The sequence below is a fragment of the Neophocaena asiaeorientalis genome, unplaced genomic scaffold (assembly GCF_003031525.2).
Source record: "Neophocaena asiaeorientalis asiaeorientalis breed wild unplaced genomic scaffold, Neophocaena_asiaeorientalis_V1.1 scaffold54, whole genome shotgun sequence".
NCBI classification, from domain to species: domain Eukaryota; kingdom Metazoa; phylum Chordata; class Mammalia; order Artiodactyla; family Phocoenidae; genus Neophocaena; species Neophocaena asiaeorientalis.
In genome coordinates, this window is record NW_020174938.1 from 1,230,756 (window position 1) to 1,237,857 (window position 7,102).

The window sequence follows — 7,102 nt, forward strand, 5'->3', positions numbered from 1 at the left end:
GGGGCTACCCCGCCCCCAGCTTTCCTTTCATTTCTTTGTAGCAGGACAGTTTAGTTTAATTTGTATTTAACCCGAATTCTTGCGCTTGTTCGTGATTAAGCTGTGTACAGATGTTGGAGAGTTTGGTCTCAAGTTTTCATAAAGTGGATGAGATTTTAGTGTTCAGAGTCCTTTCTCTTGTTTAAAAGAATGCTCTCCTAATGCCAACAAATGGCTTAACTGCTCTTTAAGTGCAAATTTCTGTCTGGGCTTCTCACCTAGGGTCACATCTATAAGTCTCCCTGGCTCAGGAATCCGGAGAAGACTAGAGACAGCAGCGATCTGCCTGTGGGTGAAGCCTGCAGCAGAGCCTGCGTGTGGAGGTTGCAGAATGTTGTACAGGGCTGGGCAAATTTGTCAGTTTACCAATCCCTTCCTCGGAATGAGTGTTTTGGCAGAGCTCTTCCCCACAGGACTTCCTGTTGATATTCCAGCCCCAGGAAATACCATATTAGAGGGCTGAAGTGTTGGCTTGCCTAAGGAAATAATCACCCTGTAGCTTGGCCATCTAGCGGTTAGAAGTGGCCCAGGAGGTTCCTGGAAACTTCTTATGAATGGAGCCCTCAGGAGGCCCCAGGGCTGCCTTCCCGGAGCAGCACCTGCACAGCCTCTGCCCATCACAGCCCGCCTTGGCTCCCTGCCCAGCCTTTAATTTAGACAGAGATTAACTCTAATTCCCCAATTGGAATGGGTTTTACTGAAAGAAGCAAAGGATGGGTTGGGAGTCAGGGAGCCTAGCCTGATGACAGTGGAGGAATGTGAAGCAAGAAGATCTGCTCTAATCCACCCCCCTCACTGGAAGGGAGAGTAGGGAGACTACCTCATTTATCCAAGACTTATACAAGGAGAATAATAGAATGCCAAGACCAATGGATTGCTTTTATGTGTGCCTTCTCCATTTCCCCAGGTGTAAGGCAACATTTGGTGAAGAAACAAGGGAAGGTGACACTGGGGATGACAGTAATAGCAAATGCTTCTACTGTATGTCAGGCACTAAATGCATTACATATCTTAATCCATTTAATCCAACAATCCAATGACGTGGGGAACCCAATTCTCTACTTTTCAGATGAGGGAACAGAGGCAGAGATGGGTCAAACTGCCCCAGATTGTATAGCCAAGAAGTGGTAGAGCTGGAATGCTCCTTTAAGGGTCGTGTGAACATTGGCACAGCCAGCCCAAGGGATACATCAGGATTTAGAGAGAGTCCCTGAATCAGTTTCTAAGCCAGCAGAGAAGCAGCAACACTAGCCAATGTTGTTGGTCCCCAACAGGGTGCTGTGTAAAGGTTTGAACAAGGAGCAGGCACTGAGCTGCTAAGCCTTGGCTAACATTCATTGAGGCCCTGCTTGTGCTAGGCTGCCCATTTGCTTTTCCCAACAACCCTGACAGGTAGGTGGTGTTATTCACACCTTTTCAGTTTGGCACACAGATTTGGGACAAGAACTTGTCCAAGACTGTGGTTCAAGTCCAGGCTCATGCAACTCCAAAGGCCATGTTTTTTTTCAGTGCCATTCCTTTAGGAGAGGAAGGAGAGAGAATCCCATTCATCAGCTCTGGTGGCTAGGCATAATCTTCGCCCATTTGAGGAGGGCTCCCAGGATTAGGGATCTCATGGGGGAGAGTTTGGTGGCTGTAGAAAGCAGGAACCCCCTGCGGCCCTCCAGCTCTCACTGGGCCCCACAGGGCAAGACAGGTAAACGGGTCCCTTTGGTGTAGTTGAATCCTGCCCTTATCACCCAAGCAGATACAACTTCAAAGTTCGCTTGAAGGAAACTGGGTTTAAGAACTTAGGAGTAAAATTCAAGATTCTTCAGAAAAGCTATTCCTTTTCTCTGGGGGAAAATGAGAAAGAAATGACTTATCAGAACGTGTAACCAGAAACTTTGGGCTTTAAAAAAAATAAAATTGGGGACATCCCTGACGGTCCGGTGGTTAAGACTGTGCGCTTCCAATGCAGGGGGCGTGGGTTTGATCCCTGGTCAGGGAACATTTTTTTAATTAAAAAAAAAATGGGGGACTTCCCTGGTGGTCCAGTGGTTAAGACTCTATGCTACCAATGCAGGGGGCACAGGTTCAATCCCTGGTTGGGGGACTAAGATCCCACATGCCGCACAGGGCAACCAAAAAGAATAAAAAATAAAACTGCAACACAAGCGATTCAGAAGGAGTCTAAAGCCGGACTGCCAGGTCTGGATTGGGGCTTCTGTGCCTACTTGCTGTGTAACATTGATTATTTTACTTAGCCTCTCTGTGCCTCCATTTTCCTTGTCACAGATATATGGTAATAGAGGGTGGGAGGAAAGAATGCAAAATTATTGTTTAATGGGTCCAGAGTTTCTATTTGGGGCAATGAAAAAAATTTGGAAATAGTGGTGGTGATTGCACAACATTGTGAATATAATTAATACCACTGAATTGTACACTTAAAAATGGCTAAAATGACAAATTTTATGTTTTATATATATATATATATTTACCACAGTTTTTAAAAAGTGAAAAAAAGGGGGGTGGGTAATAAGAGTACTGACATTAAAAATTATAGAGAGGGACTTCCCTGGTGGCACAGTGGTTAAAAATCCGTTCAGTACCTGGTCCAGGAAGATCCCACATGCCGCAGAGCAGCCAAGCCCATCTGACACAACTACTGAGCCCACATGCCACAACTACTGAAGCCTGCGCGCCTAGAGGCTGTGCTCTGCAGCAAGAGAAGCCACCGCAATGAGAAGCCCGTGCACTGCAATGAAGAGTAGCCCCCGCTTGCTGCAACTAGAGAAAGCCTGCACACAGCAACAAAAGACCCAACGCAGCCAAAAATTAATTAATTAATCAATTAAAAATTATAGAGAGAAGTAAATGGCATAATTCCTACAAAGCCCCTAGAGAAGCTCCTTGCATGTGGTAAAACCCCAAAGCTGAGCTCCCCACCTGCTATCTCTCCCCAGGCCCCAGAGGAAGTACAGGGAGCTAAACATTTTACAACAACAAAAAAGCCTAATGGATTAAAACAATGTAAACACAGTGGGCAGCAGGGCAAATTGGTACCTTTCAGGAGAGCAGTTTTACAACATGTATCAAGAACCTTAGAAACATACATTATATACCCTTTGACCTAGAACTGCCACTTTCAAGAATTCAGCTTAAATTAATTATGGATATTTGCAAAAAATTAACTACAAGGCTCTTCATCACTGTGTTTATAATAGAATATAACAGAAAAATTGAAAATGTATCCACAAGGGACTGATTAAATTACTAGATAGCCTTATGATGAAGCTCAACTACTAAAAATTATTGTAGCAAGATAGTTAAGGACTCAAAAAGTTAACAGTTAAACAAAACATAAAACAGTACCAATAGGGGCTTCCCTGGTGGCGCAATGGTTAAGAATCTGCCTGCCAATGCTAGGGGACGCGGGTTCGTGCCCCGGTCCGAGAGGATCCCACATGCTGCAGAGCGGCTGGGCCCGTGAGCCATGGCCGCTGAGCCTGCGCGTCCGGAGCCTGTGCTCCGCAACGGGAGAGGCCACAACAGTGAGAGGCCCGCGTACCGCAAAAAATAAAATAAATAAATAAATAAGTAATGGTGTGTAACAAACCCAACCCAAAACTCAAGAGCTAAAACAATAAGCATTTATTTAGCTCATGAATTTGCAGGTCAGCTGGGCACTTCAGATCTTTGCTGGGCTCACGTAGAGTTTGTGATTGAATGTGTGCTGGATTAATGACTCTGCTGACCTTGACTGTGCTTGCCCTTAAGTCTGGGGGTAGGCTGGCTGGCTGTCAGCTCGTCTAGGATGCCTTGGCTGGGGTAACTGTGGCAACTTGGCTGGGATGCATTTGTCTCATCCTTCAGCAGCAGCAATTAACCTGCATAACATTTTAATATTACTCTCAAGTTGCCTGTGGTGGGTATGACTACCCAAGAGAGTGGCTCAGGCACAATGGAAAACTAGCTATATCATCACCATGGCCCCCAGGATGAGGCCCTGCATACAGTAGGTAATTAATAACTGCTTCAAATTCAGCCTCTTTGTTGTGACCAGCTAGGCTGGGATCAAGGTGAGGCAAGGGAGGTACCTAGGGCACTTGTCAGACCCCAAGAATGAGCACCTCCTTAAATTTTGCACCCTAGGTCCTAAAACTGTACACTTCAGATTGGGACTTGAACCCATGTGCCGGGACTCGAACCCAGCCAAAACCCACGGTCTTCCAACTGAGATCACACACCTGGTTTCAGGACTTAATGAAGCTCAGGCTCTTGATGTCTCATGGCAGAAAGAATTCAGTGAGAGACAAAGTGATAGGTAAGGAGTGGATTTATTTAGAGAGAAACACACTCCACAGTCAGAGTGTGGGCCATCTCAGAAGGTGAGAAAAGGCACCAAGGTATGGGTTGTCAGTTTTTATAGGGGTGGGTAATTTCTTTTTTTTTTTTAATTTAATTTTATTTTTTTATACAGCAGGTTCTTATTAGTTATCCATTTTATACATATTAGTGTATACATGTCAATCCCAATCTCCCAATTCATCCCACCACCACCACCCCCCACTCCCATTTGCGTTACGTGGGCCTCTCACTGCTGTGGCCTCTCCCGTTGCGGAGCACAGGCTCCGGATGCGCAGGCTCAGCGGCCATGGCTCACGGGCCCAGCCGCTCCGCGGCATGTGGGATCTTCCCGGACCGGGGCACGAACCCGTGTCCCCTGCATTGGCAGGCGGACTCTCAACCACTGCGCCACCAGGGAAGCCCCCAGCAGGTTCTTATTTATCCATTTTATACATATTAGTGTATACATGTCAATCCCAATCTCCCAATTCATCCCACCACCACCACCCCCCACTCCCCTGCCACTTTCATAGGGGTGGGTAATTTCATAGGCTAATGAGTGGGAGGAGTATTCCAACTATCTCAGGAAGGGGCGGGGATTTCTAGGAATTGGGCCACCTCCACTTTCTGATCCTTATGGTGGGTCTTGGAACTGTCACAGCGCCTGTGGGGTGCCATTTAGCTTGCTGATGTGTTACAGTGAGCATATACTGAGGCTCAAGATCTAGTGCAGGTCGACTTGTCTGCCATCTTGGACCCATTTGGTTCTAATCAGATTATGTCATGTCCTCAGGCTATGTCATTCTTTCAAACGTTGTGCCCCGCCCCGTTGCCTCCTGTTTCACTCCATTTGCCTCTCCTTAGCTCCAGCCCTGGTGATAGGCATGGTGCTCTCAAAGCAAGGGAGAAATGAGTACAGAGGAGGCACAGTCCCTATCCTGAGAGGACAGAGGCTACAGTAAGCTGGCTACTTACATCCCTGGGTTCAGCTCTGGGCTCGGCCAGCCCAGCCAGGCCTCATGCTGTGTTTCCCAAGGTCTGGTCTGAACCATTATCACACCATTTGCCATAGCCGCTTCCCACTAGTATTATAGTATAGTAAAGAATTTAACATTGCCCCAAAAGGTCATCGCCCTTTCTTCTGGGAGGTAATCCCTAAACCTTTGGAATATCATGTCTGTTAGGAGTGTCTTTGTTTGCCTGGGGTCCTTGGAGCAGTCAGATAATGACAATGTGACTAAGGGTAGGGCTCTGAGCCACACTCACAATGTGGTGGAAGGTGGGAACTTTGGGGCAGCAGCTGGGCTTCTTGAGGGGGCTGAAAACTGCCCCCAGGTGGACACTTAACCATTTCTGTGTAATGGAGCCCCAATAAAGACTCTGGCCCAGTGATCTTCTCTGGGTGGCAGCACTCCATGCATATAGTCATCCACGGATGCTGGCAGAGGAATGCTGTCCTGACCCCACAGGGAGAGGACGATGGAAGCTTTTCAGTCTGGGCTTCTTCCCTTGGGTGACTTTAATCAGATCTTTTCCCTTTCCCATAACTGAGAATAACAACTTTCAGTGAGTCTTTCTAGTGAGTTATCAAAGCTGAGGGTGGTTTGGGGAGCCCTGTGAATTTGCAAGTGCTGTCAGAAATGAGGACAATCTTATGTTGACTGAACCCCCCTACTTTGCATTTGGCTAACTCTCACAACTATTATTTTCTCAATCATTTTCTTTACGTTATCTTTCTTTTCTTTCAACTTAAGTTTATTTTAAAAGGAAACTGCCCAGGGAAAAGCTTTAAGGATGTTAATCTTCTAGAATTGCACATTCAGGTCTAAGAGAGAAGGCAAGACAAATCACCTTGATGCCTTTGGATTTAAAAGTAAATCGAAGATATATTCTACACCAGTGAAATTACAAAATAAAAGCACTGAAGTCATAGCAGGTGGATGTCAGCTGAAGAATGTCGCTCACCATCTGGCTCTACAAGGATTGAGTCATTAGTCACTGCGGTCGCTGACCTTCAACACACCCTAAAAGGAGTTCAGAGTGGCGATGAGGCATGAGGCACTCCGTGCTCTGGGAAAACTGGCAGAACAGGCCTTCAGATAGTTAGATATTTTCAGGAGAAAATTTTATGAAACTAATTTCTTGCACCTTCCCTCATTTAGAAAAACACTAAAAGCATTAACTAAGGTATTTGTTCCTTGTGACTAGCAGTAGCCTTCTACCAAGATGTGTGCTTAATTGCATGTACCCCTTCTCCAAAATCACATATGTGCTGCCCACCCCTGCCACTACCTTTTAGGAGCAATTCCTTGGAGTTATCTGAGAGGCTGTCTGCTTGGCTACAGTCCTAAATCCCCAAATAAAACAAACTCAGCTCTCACGTTGTGCATTTTTATTTCAGTCAACATAGGTTAACATATCAATATTTCCCCATTAACAAACACCTACTAATACCTGCTCTAAATGAAGGATACATTCCACAGGAGATAACTATAAGCTTTTTTTTTTTATTCAAATATAGTTGATTTACAATGTCATGTTAATTTCAATAAGCTTTTAATATTAAAATGTCTCCAGAGAACTTCCTGACAAACTAGCCAGGCCATTTTCATGAAAATAGGAAAATGAATAAGCATATATCGAATAAGAAAGCAGCTTCAAGGTAACATTGATTTTTTAAATTATAATCAAAGAAAAATACACTTCAAGCATTTTCCATTTCTTTTTTTATTGA